Source organism: Cuculus canorus, chromosome Z (assembly GCF_017976375.1).
Source record: "Cuculus canorus isolate bCucCan1 chromosome Z, bCucCan1.pri, whole genome shotgun sequence".
Lineage (NCBI taxonomy): Eukaryota > Metazoa > Chordata > Aves > Cuculiformes > Cuculidae > Cuculus > Cuculus canorus.
In genome coordinates this window covers 29,529,510-29,545,285 of record NC_071441.1, presented here as the reverse complement: position 1 = coordinate 29,545,285, position 15,776 = coordinate 29,529,510, and the positions used below count along the sequence as shown (strand labels likewise).

Here is a 15,776-nt window from a genome sequence, read left to right as displayed (position 1 = left end):
TAACATTCTGATACATATTCACAGCAGCCGGAAGGCCGCCGCCACAGGGCACCCTGGGAGACGCAGTCCTCCCGCCCCCGCCCCCCCTCCCGCCTTGCCCGCGCGCCGCTGCGGCCGGACTGCTCCTCCCATCGGGCACCGCGGCGCCCCCCGCCCTCCCTCGCAGGCCCCTCTCTGCCGCTCCGCCCCGAAGGGCGTCGCCAGCGGCCAATCCGCGGCAGCCGCACGTTAATCGCCGTTCTGTATTAATGCCCATCATTTCGCCGCTGACAAATAGGCACGCGGGCCCGAGGACGGGAGGGCGGGGGAGGAGGAGGCCGGCCCGCGCTCTGACCCCACGTGGGGCCCTGACGCCGTCGCCTCCCCTCATCCAATCGGGCGACGTCCCCGCCCCTCCACGGCCAGTTTCGCACCGCCCGGGGCGGAGCCTCCAGATCGCCGCTGTTCTGCGGCGCCGGCGTTCGAACTGGGGAAACATTTGTTCAGACGTCAATCAAAGTAACGTGGGATGGTGTCGGCTGTCGTCGCCGTATCTCCTGCCGCCTCCCGCGCTGGGCGGCTGTGGGGGGCGCCCGCCCCCGCCTCCCGCCCCGCCTGCGGCCGCCGCCGGCCGCCCGCCCTAATTAGGGAACGGCGGCTCCTTAAAGAGACAGGCACGGCGGGACCCCTCGGCCTCGGGAGCAGCGACGTTGCCCCAGCCCTGCAGACCCCCGGCGGCCGGCGCCTGCCCGGGCCGGGCGAGGGCAGTGGCTCCCCGTGACGGCGCTGAACGCCGCGCGCTCTCATGCCTTCCCCCCCCCCCCCCCAGCTGTACTTCACGGACAGGATCCTTATTCTGGGAAGCGGTTCCAGCAAGAAGGTGTTGTCTCCTCGTAAGAATAGGGCTTTAAGACTTCACGTTTCAGTGGCGAAGGTACTGCGACATTGGATGGGGCGTTTTTTCTGCCGGCGTCAGGCGGGCAGCAGAGTCCCGAGCCCCTGGAAACGAGCTGTGGAGAGGAAGGGATCGGGGAAAAGGCTCCCGCGGCTTGGCTGCCGCGGCTGGAGAGCACCGCAGGCTCCAGGAAGTGTCTTCCCAGGCCTGCTGCGGTGCCGGCAAGCTGCAACGTGAACGCCTGATTTTCCCCCCAAAAAGAGTTAGGCATCTAGTGGTGCTGTGTCCTAAAACGACCCCAGGACCGTTTTTCTGCCAACCTCCATAGCAGGCAATGCCGTGCGGTGATGCACACATGAGGTATAGGCTCAGGGCTTTTTTCCTGTCTCTGCGCTTTTCGTGCTTAGTTTTGTTCTTAAGCAGTTTGTATTCCTGATGAGCTGCAGTATAAATCCACATGTGAAATGGATGTGGTTTAGTTGCATCAATTGTGGTGCCCATATCCCAAATCTATAGTCTCAAAACTTGCACTTGGCTGTTAGTACTCTATTTCTTATAGTTAAATTATATATACTGAGATTTTTGGTCGTAAATTCTCTTTTTTGTTGACAGAGGTCTGGCTAAGGCCTGCAACTGCCAAGCATCCGTCCTCAATGGGGCATGCCATCCAGGTGTTGCCTTGCTCATGGGAGCTCCAAGGGCTGGTCCAGTAGTCAGGAGCTCAGAACTCTGAAGCAGAGTAGCAGTCGTCCTGATAAAGGTGGTAGTGACATCAATCTTCCACCACTGCCTAGGGCTCAGAGGAACAGGAGGCACCTATGGAAGTGACTCCTTTTTCTGAAATAGAGTCTATAACCAAAATCTGTTTCCTCTGTGGTGAGTGCTATAACCACTAGCATCTGGATGGCAGCTCATTCCTTATCCTTTTGAAGAACCTTTTTGCTTAAAGTGGTAAGTGATCCACTGGAAAATGGACCACAGCATGTCCTTCTCACCTTTTGTTTTTGTGCCACCAAAAATGTCTACATGTTACATACTGCAATACTTAGCCCTCAGCCTACTTGCATATTTTCTTTCTGCTGGCATGCTCATTTTAATTAAGTTCATTATCAGTGTTCCAATAGGATTTAGACCTCTAAATATTGTTTAAAGATTTGGAGATAAAATAGTTGCCTAATTACAAGAACGCTGCTTCCACTGTTGCTAAATATTCCAGCACCAAAAAAGCTTAAGATTGATCATGTGCACCCTGCCCTAGGTAGCAGAACACTTCCAACTCCTCTGAAATAGAGGACATCCACCACGTACCAGGATCAAGTCTTGACAGTCAGAAGTATAGCTGCCGTATTTGCAAATATGCCTGTCACCCAAGTGCCTGAAAGATGTGCAAGAACAGAACAACTCACTCTGCAGAGCTGCAGGCATCTCTGGAAATGTGATGGATGAGCTTAGAGGATTTCACCATTATATCCGCAACCTGGAGGAGGACAAGTCCAGTTGTGAAATAAACACTGTATCTGAAGAAATTGAATTCTGCAAATAACAGGAGGATTTGCTGTTACTTGTCGCCTGCATGAGTCTGGCATGAGGTACAGACCTCCAAGGAGAAAGGTATTCAACACCTTAGAATGTAAACATGTACAGCTTTTTGGTTAAAGCAGTCTCCTCATGTTTTGGAGGGCAGTTCAACAGCAGTGTTTGTTGAAGCTTCTGCACTGTTCATTCTTGCTTGCCCATTAGTCTTCAGTGAATTTCTGTAGTTAGAAGTAGGTCAGTTTGGTTTGCTAGGCTTTAATAAGATGTAAATATATAAACTTTATCTAAATACTCACCGTGTATTTTTGTGCAGTTTTGCAGCATTCTGTCAACATCCATGGAACCCATAAGTTTAAAAGAAACTGCACTATAACCTGCCACTTTTAGATGATGTGAATTAAGATCAGAATGTCAATGTCATTCTATTTTCCTGTCTTTTGGTTCTTCTGACACAGACTTGATTTGTCTTAAACTATAGTGTGTTTTGTATTTAAAGTTCCTTGTTTTTTTCCTTCTTTTATTAAAAAAATCTTTTATGGTAGGTTATATAACCTGTACTATTATCTAGAAAATGGAGAGAGCAGCTTTTAAATGTTTTACACATCTTGCTAAAGATTCCTCTTATGTAAATCAACTGCAAGAAATATTTAGGCAGTTTTATGTGTACAATAAGTATGCTGGGTTTTGACTGGGGTAAAAAAACCCTTATGAAATATCACAGAGGACCTAGGGGTTGGAAATCGTCTCATCCATTCTTTTTCTCACATTATCAAGAAAAGAAACTGATTATTTCAGTCCTGTTAATTCAGAACTAGTCTGCTTTTGTTTACATTCAAAGTTGAAGGTCTGAAATGAACAGAACAATGTGTGCTTGTGTGTGTATTCTACAGGATAGATGAAAAAGAAACTTTTCCAGCTAAGATTTTCTAACCAGCTTTCGGACTTAGGTAATTTTTTTATAGTTGAGTCATAAACTTAATATTGAGGTTTATCAGTGCCAGGGGACCTTTAAGAAAGGGTCCAATCATAAGGCCATTTTGTATGTAACTCCACAGATTTCCTGTCTGGAATGACTGCTGCTGAAGATCAAGAGAGTTGTGCCTATCACCATGACTTATTATGGTTTATTTTGGGACCAAATTACCAGGTCAGCGTGGTTTGTCAGCTGTGTACTCACACACTCATAAAAATAAAGGTGTTAAACTGATAAATCAATTGGTTCAAAATGCCTCAAAGTAACTTTTGTATCACTACACATATGTAAGTGCACTGTGTAATGAGCACTCATTCTTATCTTCCAAAAAGCTAAACTCATTGATGTTTTCAGTTGAATTTGCATCAAATTCTCTCTGCTTAAAACTTTTAATTACGGTGCTAAGCCAGGTTTTACCGGTAGAAGAATGTAACAGCATGATGCACGGTTGATGTTCTTGTGTTTTACAAGCAATATCAAGTGACGCTGTCTCAGTACATTTTTAAAACATTCCCTACCTACAACTTTCTAAATTAGTCATTAGTAACTTTAGGGGTATGATGTAGCTGGTAAGCACATTGAGAAAATTTTTGATAGTATGTATAATACGATGATTTATATGTTGACTTATACATAGTGCTCTCACAAAACAAGAGTTTTTCATGTTCCAAACTATTTCTCAGTGAAGTCCTCACACCCTTCTTTAATATTGCCAGTTATTTAGTTGTTTTATAGGCACTGGTGTTTGGATTCATGGTCGTACTTTGTTTATTTCTGCTTGATTCATTACATGTAAACTTCTTGAAATGATGCAGTTCTACTTATAACAAATTCACTTGGGATATGGCAGGAAAACCTCTGTTAAAGTCCACAGATTTTTTTTTTTCTAAAGGAAAGATAGCAATTTAGGACGTATCATATACTGGAAGCTGGATTTGCAAACTTACACAGTGCACAATGGCTTGGGCAGATATTTGAAATTAAACTAATTTTTCCTAGGCAATGTTACCTTTCTCATTGAAATCTATAAACTTCTAAAGAAGTTTAAATGGCAAACCCATGATTAAATCTTTGGGAAGGAAACTTAATTCCATTAGAGAAGTCTTACAGAGTCCTATGCCATCATTAAGTTGTGTTTACACACTTTCATCATGTTTGAGATGAGAGTGCTCCCTAGTCACTCCAACCTCCTGCAAGGGAGTGACGTAGTCTTGAGGCCCACCTGCAACATTTGTTAAATGGATGTAGCCAGGCTCTTTACCCTGCTTTTTGTGGCATTTTTCTTCTAGCTTGCAATAGACATAAAATGAATGCCATACGGATGAACTGATAAAGCTGGAGGTGAATAAAGCATTTTCACACAATTATACCTATAATCACATTCCAGATAGATAACAAGCCACACCCTTGATGACAATACAATATTTCTTAGTGTTTTATTCATGGAAACCACATTAATCTCAGTAATTTTAAATCCACCAGTTCATTTGCACCACTTGGATCTAAAACTTTCTTAGCTTCCAAAAAATTAATCAGATGGTTTCACAAGAAAATGTATAGTGCTGAAAGCCACAGTCATAAAAAGGAAGAAGTCACCAACTCACATGACACAGCCTCCCTTGCGTTCACCTCCAGTACAAGAACAAGGATTTCCCTCACAGGAGTGATAACTGTAGGAAAACACTTGGCTTACATTTTTACCCATCCTTTCAACTCCTCTAATCAGGTTTCAGTGCTTACTGCAACATTAGGAGACTGCTAGAAATATTAGAAGATAAGGAGAATGGATGTAACACACCTTCTTGATGCCCAAGGGCCAGTCCATGTCTCTGAAGGTAGAGAAAATTCTCCCAGCCCTTGCAGCACCATTAATGAAAGTCATTAATTTAGCCTCTAGCACGTATTAATTACTGAATAAATCCAATTCTTTAAGTTACATTTTTGACTCAAGATTTCTAGGGCACTAGTCCACATTTTTCAGAATGTTAGCTTTTCAAAAGTAAATATTAAGTTGAAAAAGGAATTTTTATCACATGATTTTGATAAAAAGAGGAAGTATCACTGCTGGAAAATCAACAGTTTATGTTTTGTCGTGCAAGAAAAATGTATACACCAATTTAATTTTGCAAGTTCAAGGTGCATTAAGTAGGATGAGGAAAGCTGTACTGAAGGGTAAGAGGCCAAAAGAAAGAAAGAAAAATAATTTATAGTTAATGTAGTAGATCTTTAGTGTGATGTTCTTTACATTGACCTTATTGACGTGCCTGCACTTTGGCAAAAGTGAGTAAACTGAGCAGCACAAAAATGTTGTCTAGGGCAAAAACTTAAAAAATATTTCAGACTTCTTTTCAGAGTGTAAATAAGATTTTGAACTTCTCTTTTTCATATCATAAACTGCAAATTCCCTGGTTGCTGCAAAAGGTTAAAGACATCATTTCTCCTTTAATCTTCAATTATATATTGAAGTTGACTTGCATGCTGTCATTGTACTGCAGACTCAGCAAGCACCGGGAACTGAAAGTTTAGATACTGCATATTGTGAAACAGGGTTCTTTTCTTCTTCACACCTTCCTTAAAAGCAACATTCTTGAGTGAGAATTAGTAGTAGCTATGGAATTACTATGTAAAAAGATTAATGTATTTAGCAGAGTCTGATTTCAACAAATAGCTGCTGTATATATGTTTATTCTGGAACAACAGAAAACTCTAATTCGATGGCAGTGTGTTTTCAGCTGATGAACAAGCAGGGTTTTTCTCTAAATGCACTTTGCCTTCCTAAAGAAAAGGAAGACTAATTTCTCTCTGGTTATTATTCAGAATAGTAATAGTAGAGATGATGTGTTTCAAGTAAATTTATTAGTTGTAATGTATACTTCCTGCCATCTGACAGGAGTCTAGGCCATTTTGAACTTTTAGTTTATTTCAGCATTGAGACTTTTAAACAGTAAATGGATTTTAAGAACTACTGAATGCATTCTGCTTCAATTTCTGTGTTTAATGGATTAACATACGGTAACCCTACATATGGACATGGACATATCCATGGAGTCACTAATCCTTTCTTCAGAAAATGGTCAACATGACACTCCTGTGGATTATATGCCTATTTTAGGGTGATGTGAAAAATATTGCCAGGTCATCAAATTATGTCAAAGCAGCATGTGAGTTTACCTTTCAGTTATTCCTGTTTACCTGAGTCTGGAGAGCTGAGAGTCCTTGCTACCCTAGCATGAAATACATCATCATGTTGCAACATCATGTTGCCTTGCCTTTCTTCTCCTTGACACGTTTTTCCTTCCTGCCCCCAGTACTAGAAACAACCTCAACGGGGAGTCCAGAGTATCTTCTGTGGGATGGAGAACTGCCATCAGTCTCCTGGAGTGGAGAAAAATGGATTCTGGAAGCAGTAAGACTCTCTCCTGTGTTCTAGGCATGATTTATAGTAGGGGTCACAGTCTGTTCTCCATGAAAACCAAATGTAAACAATCCTTTTTTTGTCCCTGGGTTCTGGCAAATGGACCCACAGTTAAAGTAAAGAGGAAATTATTGTTATTTGAAGGACTGTTTCTGTCTGCGTAATTGAGTATATATGCAGTGATCCTCACTCCAGGTACTCGAGGTATCAGCCAGTCCTTTAACCCACACCTGTCTCAAAGGTAAACAGTGACATTTTGTTCCTGATAATGAATCCTTTTGATGAGGCAATCTCGCAAACCTCTGTAAAGTTTGCTTAAGGAAACAGTGAATGGGGATTTACTGCCTAACTGCTTGTAGCTCAAGTGACTCCATCAGGTTTAATGCCAGTGGTTTGCATGAATACTGGTATAACAGAGAGAAGGGATACAACCCACAGGGATTGATTGGGAAGCAAACTTGTGGGACAATCAAATTACTTTTTCGAACAACCTGGAAGGTATATTGGGTTGAATTGATTGAAAACAAAAGAAGGAGCAGTTTACTAAACAAACATTTTTTTTCTCCATTTTCTTTTCTTTTTAGAATTGAAATGGTGCCTGCCATAACAGAGTTCCTATCAGACAAAGGAAGAATAAAGCTGAAGATAGCGAATTAATAGTACCCCCTTTAACAACAGTCACTTACTTCCTGCAATCAAAACCATGCTAGCATGTGGCCTGTTCAAATAAAAATTACTGGACCAGAGCCAAACACGAAAAAGTAATTGATAATGTGGTCTTTCAGAACTCAACCATCCATCAAATGTGTCACTCCTCCATAATAGTTTATTGCCCCTTCTGAACAAAGATCTTTAAAATTCATTGTATGCACTTAAAAACAAAGTGTCCTTGTCCTGGTTTATAATGATTCTCTTTTAGTTTGGGTTTGTTTTGTTATTTAATTACATTCTCTTCTGTTGTGCATATTTGTACAGATAGTGGCTGGAAGTTTCGGCTGCTCTTAAACAAAGAATCTTTTGTGCTGTATCAGCTTGCATTTTCCTTGGATTGTGTTGTGCTGGTGTCTTTTCACTAATTTCAGCACTGGACTATTGTAGTCATAGCTTCCCTAAGTAGACTGTAACAAACAGATTCATTGGCCCTTTTGTCTGTGCTGCATCTTATTAACCAATCCATGGGAAATACTCTTTATGTTGTTAAGGTGTATGCAGTAATGCAAACGATAAATTAACCTTAAATAGAGAAAGCTTTGAGACTTCTAATACAGTAACCTAGCAGAAACCAGTTTATAAAAGCTTTCTACCTACCAAATTTCATGGATATTTTTGTTAAAATGTGCTGTACCTATTTTCTACACCAACATTTTACTATTAACTTTACAAAACAGATATTATGAATAATGCTCTGTAAATTCCTAATATGAGATAGCAAGGGAGAGATAAATACTAGATTATTTAATTGAATTAGTGTATTTGTTTATCCTCACAGTTTAAGAACAACAATGAACACAATCATAGGAAGATTATTATTCTGAATTAGAGAGCAGCATTTACATATCTATTGCACCAGTTTTATAGGGGCTGCTAATGATAACCTTCAAATTACAGACCACAATCTAGGTGAGAGGTCAAGTCCTGTCATGCTAATTAATTCATAAATAAGTACTTCGGAATCTAATGTTTAGATTGCTTTTTTTTTTATTATAAAGTGTTGAAGCTCACAACTTTTGTACTGAGCAGGATGTAATTACTCATGATGATGCAGGAGTAACTGCATCTTGAGTAGGCAGAGATAAGGATGGATGTGCAGTTTTGGTAACAGACAAGAACTAGGGTCATACTTGAATGAAGAGCCACTCTCCCTGCTCTCCTTAAATGAGATATGCATGGTCTCTGGATCCGGTGGGGGGGAGGGCTTTGTACTCACACATTGTTTCTAACCCATCCTTTCACTTTAGGGAATTCTTTAGTTATGGATTCACACTCAGTTTGTTTCTGAAAGAAAAAGAACTGCATCACCTACTCCCTTTCCTGGAAACTAAAGGCCCAAAAAGAACAAAAATAATTTTACAAATCCTGCACCTAGGACTTAAATGTAATAATCTCAGCCCAAAGTCCGATTTATCAAACAGAGTGTCTAGATCTTTGAATCAAGTATCAAGTCAAAGTAGGGAGCAAATAAATGGGTATTAGAAGTGTGTTACCAGCTCTGCCACTCACTACCTGGCTTTGGACAATTTATTTTCAGTTTTGCTAAGGAAGCGTGCTAAGTCTTGCAGTAATTAATATTTGTACAGGGCTGTGGAATCTGTAAATTATTTATTATGTATCAGGAAGAGACATCTATATTGCTACATGTAAATCCACGAACTCCTGCAAGACATGCAATTTTTGTGTCCCCTGGCTTTTATAGAATTGCAGAAGTTTCCTCGACATCAACAATTGTTCTTGTGTCATACTACCTACATATCTGGCAATCTGAGAAGTAGCCCCGAGAAGCTCTGATCTAATAGCTGTAACTGACTCAATAAAATGCTTTAAGCATTTGCTCAACTTCAAGCCCATGAGTTGTGCTATTAATTCAGTGGAGATAGCCACTAGATGAAAATTAAGCTCATGCCTAAATGCCTTGCTGGACTTCTACCAAGTTGTTAGGTGTATGATTTAGGTACCTTTCTTAAACTTGCTGAGATTAGCTCTCCTGATTTAAAAATTTATGGTCTGGCTGAAAGTGGTGGTAATCTTAGATTTCTGTGAAACACAGTTTGAGGCAAGAGATCCCTCAATATCTTCTACTGATCTAAACATTGACTAATTTCTATTTGATTATCTTAATTTTCAAAATGCTACATTTTATGCCTCACACTCTTGTAGCTCATATTTAGTCATTTTATTTCTCTCAACACAAGGCTAAGACCTATAATGCTATAAACCATCATGCCTCAGGCAACTGCAATAAGGCTACTGCAGTTTACATGTTTGAAGGTCTGGCTGCTGCTCAGTTCTACTTTTAACATCAGTGTTACCATTTGTACTACAGTATGTAAGTAAGGCATGTAGAAACATATGCTGCATCTTCCACTTATGGAGCAGTCTCAGTTAATTGCAAGGAGCCTATTGCAATTAATAGGCACTACTGAACAGTGCATATTGGCTTGCATTATCAGGCTTGTAGTCTGTATTTTAAAGCTGAAAAATAAGGCTTTTATTTTAAAGTTGGTATTTGGGGGCTTATCTCTATAATAACAAATCTCTGCATAGCCATAAAATTCCAAGGTGTAATTTTAAAAAATGTAAGGTAGTAAGTACCAAGAAGTGTGTTTTTTAAGTAAAAACAGTCCTCTGGTGTTTTATCCAACACCATTCCAAGCAGTGATCTGAAATTTGCTGTCACAGGTCAATACTCAAAACGGTAATGATTCATTTGCTCTATGGATTGTTTTGTTTCCTGTTGAATAGGTAAAAGTGCAGACCACTGAACATTTTTGATACAGGAATATTTGTACTGGAAAGGTGCCGCTTCTCTTAGTTACTACATTAAAAAAAGTCTTTTGCAATAAAAAGTGTTTTGTTATTATTCTAAACAATAAAATATCAGTTAAAAACAGAACAGATTTTTTTTTTCCAATATTAATCTCATTTGAAAGTTTAGATTTATCAAAGCATTTCATGTTTACCTAAAATCCACATTGTCTGCTCCCTTGAGAAGTCTGTAATGCACTCAGGAAAGACTGAGCATCAGAAAATACAGATTCAAATGACAAAGTAAAATTCAGGAAAAAAAGCTCTGGTTTTCCTTTGGTAGTAGATATGCATGTTGTTTAACATTAGTGATATATGTCTTATGCATACGTTATGCATTTCCATTTGTACCTATCTGAATAATATACCTTCTGTTGTTCAAATGTGTAGCATGTATAGTCTCTCATTCAAAGATACTTCTGCTGTGTATTGAAACATTAAAATCTTCCATATTTCACCTGAAGAGAAGTACAACATTGTAGAACTGTAATTCTTTACTGAAGTTAGGGAGTTTTCTTTGTAGTTAATTGGATAAAATCCATATAGTTTATGTATGACTTAAACTTTGCCTGAGTAGAAAATGGCATTGTTCATTAATGAATAACAAATCCGCACAACAGCTTGGGACAGGAATTGAAGTATTGTCTACCTTTATGAAATCATAGATGGAATTTAGAAAGCTACAATGCAATTATTAGAACTGGAGCATGGCCAAGATCCTTGAGTTAACTTCCCTGTTCTTATTAGAAGCTATATATTAGATCTCATTTCTTGTCTATCTCTGCTATAGATTTGCTGTATTTTTTTAGAAAATTCTGATTATTTTTTTTTCTCTTTTAAAGATTATGCCAGTTTCAGTGTCTGGACATAAATATTTCAAAACATCTATGTGTGCTTGGTCTTCAGCAGTTAAGCAACCTGCACTGAAGCAGTAGTGACAGTTTAAAAACATCATCACTTAGAAGTTTTAAGGGGTCTAGTGGACAGGGCGAAATTAGTAAATATGGTCAAGACCTACATCGTTTTTATATTGCCTGAAAAAACATAGCATCAAGTCCTTAGCCTGTCAGGTCCTAGGTAAAACTCCACTGATCTTGGTGAAATGACAATTTCAGCTTGACACTGTCGGTGCTTGTAATTTTATCATTGGGCTTTTCCGTTCTTGGTATTTTTATTATATTCTTAGCTCCGAGGCTTGTTTGTTATGAAACTCTCAACTTAATTTTTTAAAAGTCTGGTGCTACTGCCAAATCTGCAAAATAGTATTGGCCTCAGATTCAACTAAAAGATCTCATGCCCTGTGAAGACATGTTTGTGGATCTTGCTGTTAGACAACCACAACCTGCATCTTACTCCCCCATTAGTCGCTAGGTCCATGCTTGCAATTAGGTGAGCATCTTACACAGCTAAAGAAGGAGGTGCATCAGGTCCTTTGGTTGCTCTGACTGTGGTATACACTCTATTGGTCTGCTTATAGTTTTGCTCCAGATTCACAAAACAATACCTCTGTAATGGCAGATCCAGACATGCACCTGCCACCTAAACTTGAAAGTTTCTAAAGTAATCGGAGCTGTGAATCATGAAGAGAAGCAATATTTAGGGAATTTTGGGTGTTTCCCACTTTTTTTAGACAGCTTTGTCTTACTAGCTGTTGTAAACAACACCACAGCCAAAACATGTCTCTACCGTAGGCGTATAAACAGCCACCTTGCCAAGCCAGAACTAGAAATATAAAGGAGCATAGTACAAATTCAGCTCTGATAGTGCTTTGAAGAGCGCTGAACTGTGGGAAGTACATTGACAAGTAGGGAGTTGGTGTGAACTTAGAGTCATGAAGTCGTGCTCCCTTTCTCTAACTCACTCCACATACTGGAGAGTAGAGAACAGATCCAGAGTTGAGAACCTTTAAAGTGCCTACACGGTTTTTTTTTTAGAAGTTTGTACACAGCTTCTTAAGAAAGACGCTCACAGAGCATCTTAGAAGAACCTAATTTCACAGAATCACAAGGTTGGAAAGGACCCATTGGATCATCGAGTCCAACCATTCCTAAAACTCCCTAAACCATGTCCCTCAGCACTTCATCCACCCGTTCCTTAAACACCTCCAGGGAAGGCGACTTGACCACCTCCCTGGGCAGCCTGTTCCAGTACCCAGTGACTCTTACTGTGAAGAATTTTTTTCTGATATCCAACCTGAACGTCCCCTGGTGGAGCTTCAGGCCATTCCCTCTTGTCCTGTCCCCTGTCACTTGGGAGAAGAGGCCAGCTCCCTCCTCTCCACAACCTCCTTTTAGGTAGTTGTAGAGAGTAATAAGGTCTCCCCTCAGCCTCCTCTTCTCCAGGCTAAACAACCCCAGCTCTCTCAGCCGCTCCTCGTACGACTTGTTCTCCAGCCCCTTCACCAGCTTCGTTGCTCTTCTCTGGACACGCTCCAGAGCCTCAACATCCTTCTTGTGGTGAGGGGTCCAGAACTGAACACAGTATTCGAGGTGCGGTCTCACCAGTGCCGAGTACAGAGGGAGAATAACCTCCCTGGACCTGCTGGTGACCCCATTTCTGATACAAGCCAAGATGCCATTGGCGTTCTTGGCCACCTGGGCTCACTGCTGGCTCATGTTCAGTCGGCTGTCAACCAGCACCCCCAGGTCCTTCTCTTCCGTGCAGCTCTCCAGCCATTCTTCCCCCAGTCTGTAGCGCTGCATAGGGTTGTTGTGCCCCAAGAGTAGGACCTGGCATTTGGTCTTGTTAAACCTCATCCCATTGGTCTCGGCCCAGCAGTCCAGCCTGTTCAGATCCCTTTGCAGAGCCTCCCTACCCTCCAGCAGATCCACACTTCCTCCCAGCTTAGTGTCATCTGCAAACTTGCTGAGGGTGCACTCAATGCCTTCATCCTGGTCATTGATAAAGACGTTGAACAGAGCTGGACCCAGTACTGAGCCCTGAGGAACTCCACTTGTGACTGGCCTCCAGCTGGAGTTAACTACATTGACCACCACTCTCTGGGCCCGGCCATCCAACCAGTTTTCAACCCAGGAGAGTGTGCGCCTGTCCAGGCCAGAGGCTGACAGTTTCTGCAGCAGAATGCTGTGAGAAACTGTGTCAAAGGCTTTACTGAAGTCCAAGAAGACTACATCCACAGCCTTTCCCCCATCCAGTAGTCGAGTGATTTTGTCATAGAAGGTGATCAGGTTAGTTTGGCAAGATCTGCCTTTTGTAAACCCATGTTGACTGGGCCTGATCACCCGGTTCTCTTGCATGTGCTTCATGATAGCACTCAAGATTACCTGTTCCATGACTTTCCCTGGCACTGAGGTGAGACTGACAGGCCTGTAGTTCCCCGGATCCTCTCTGCAACCCTTCTTGTATATTGGCACAACATCAGCCAGCTTCCAGTCTAGTGGAACTTCCCCAGTCAGCCAGGACCTCTGGAAGATGATGGATAGGGGTTTGGAAAGGACATCCGCCAGCCCCTTCAATACTCTTGGGTGGATCCCATCCGGCCCCATAGACTTGTGGGTATCTAGCTGGGCAAGCAAGTCTCTAACCGCCTCCTCTTGGATCATGGGAGCCTCATTCTGCCCCTCTAACTCTTGGATTTGTAAACAGAAGGAACAACTTTCTTTGCTATTAAAGACTGAGGCAAAGAAAGCATTAAGTACCTCAGCCTTGTCCTTATCAGGCCCACTTAAACAGAAGCTAAAAAAAATCCTCTATTTTTAACACCCAAGGTATCATTTTTCAGTGCTTAGCATGCAAAATGTGGAAGATAGTTATCTCCATGATGCTGTTTCTTTTCCCTGAGCAGAAGGTAGAAGTGTTCCAGTGCAAACTGTCTATAATTAATATCACTGGCAGTGAGTGATATCCCTAAAATTTTTCCATCTTAGTACAAACAGTCTTACAAGATTTGATGGGATCAGGAAAAAGTTGGTACGATATGTCTTGAGGCTGTATGCTTATTGCAGCTCTATTTTTGGCACTTGTGGACCCTAGGAGATTTTACATCATTGTTGCAAGTCCTTTAAAAGATGAAAATTCCTTTTATCTTAAGGCACTGTAGTGCAGGTCAACCCTACAGCAGAAGGGTTATACAAGCCCGTATAATAACATGTGCCTCTAGCCACTATTGAAAACCCACAATATATACAGGAATTACCTTACAGGCTTAGTTCACTAGGCCAAAATTAGTTGCTTCCATTTAATCCACTTATCTGTACATGTATTTTTTTCTGTGCTAATCACTAAAGTGCTATGTCTGAGCATTTCTGTGATAACTGAGTTATCCCTGGAGTGCAGTCAGGTTCCTAGCATTGCTATGCATGTCTGAAAGATCCTGAAGTTTTTAGCTTCCCTATAGTAAATAGTTCTCTTTTAGTTGATACATATAGGAGAACACTCAGTTTCCTGTTTAAAGAACAGTCAAAAATGAAAGACTGAAAACTAAAGAAGAACAGAAGAGCAGATTTCTTTATACCTTTTCTGAGTGAATGTGTATGGTTCCTTGATCATATCAACAGAAAACAGTTGATGGCATGCTGAAAAATAAAACAATATAACATCTGGCTGAAAGCATATCAGTGCAGTACTTCTATTTTTGCACTGATTTCTACTGAATTTTTCCATAGCACATTTGCTAATATTTTACAAAGTATTATTGCACTGTTCTGATTTTTGTTATTTGCTTTTATGGCACCTTTGGAAACAACTAATTATTTTAAGTAGTCTACCATTGTAATAAAGTTTTTTAAACTTCTTTGACACTGAACTGCTTGCTGGATTAATTGTGGGAAGTACTAATTACTAACCGACATCTGTAAAAGACAGTGTATGAGCTTTAAACAAGGTATGCATCCTATATCATAGTCCCACCAGTGGCTGACTAGAGAAGTACAAGATAAATTCAGACACAGTGGTATTCCTTTTTATGCAGTCTTTAGAAAGGTTTATGTGATAAATGCTATACGATGAGCTTGGGTGTTTAATGCTCTGATGCTGGAAGTACTAATTCCCATGGAAGTGAGAAGTAGATTAATTTCAGTCACTGTAGTTGAGGGCATCTTAACCTATTCAAGTTGAAAGACATGGTAGTCGCCTCCAGACTCCATGTATGATAGTCTTGTCAATGACTCTTTTAAAAGCTATGGGTTTTTTCTTTCTTATATTGTTCTCTCTAGTTCAAAGAGTGATAATAAATAATAATGTACACAGTGAAGTTCACAAGCATACTTTATTAAAAGACACTTTTTGGAATCCATCACCACACTAGCAGAATTTCAGAGACATGTAGCTCTGAACAACATGACCAAGCTTATATGAATAGGAGCAAGCTTAGATTATAAGTTCATTTGGCTTTACTGTTAACTTTAAATAAACTTATGTATTGAAAGTCTTTAAGGGTAAGTGCTGATCTAAATAAAGTGTACACAATTATCTGCATTTAAATTCTTATTATGAAT

General features: G+C 40.7%; 1 long non-coding RNA gene across 2 annotated transcripts; it reads left to right on the top strand.

Annotated features, from left to right (window-relative positions):
- Positions 1-639: 639 nt before the first annotated feature.
- Positions 640-11,119, top strand: LOC128850513 (uncharacterized). 2 transcript variants are annotated; one of them, XR_008447929.1, is made up of 4 exons: positions 640-1,234; positions 2,133-2,485; positions 6,692-6,789; positions 7,383-11,119. It is a non-coding gene; the product is annotated as an uncharacterized LOC128850513 (long non-coding RNA). The 2 variants fall into 2 exon arrangements; XR_008447928.1 differs by having other exon boundaries at positions 640-1,825.
- Positions 11,120-15,776: the final 4,657 nt, after the last annotated feature.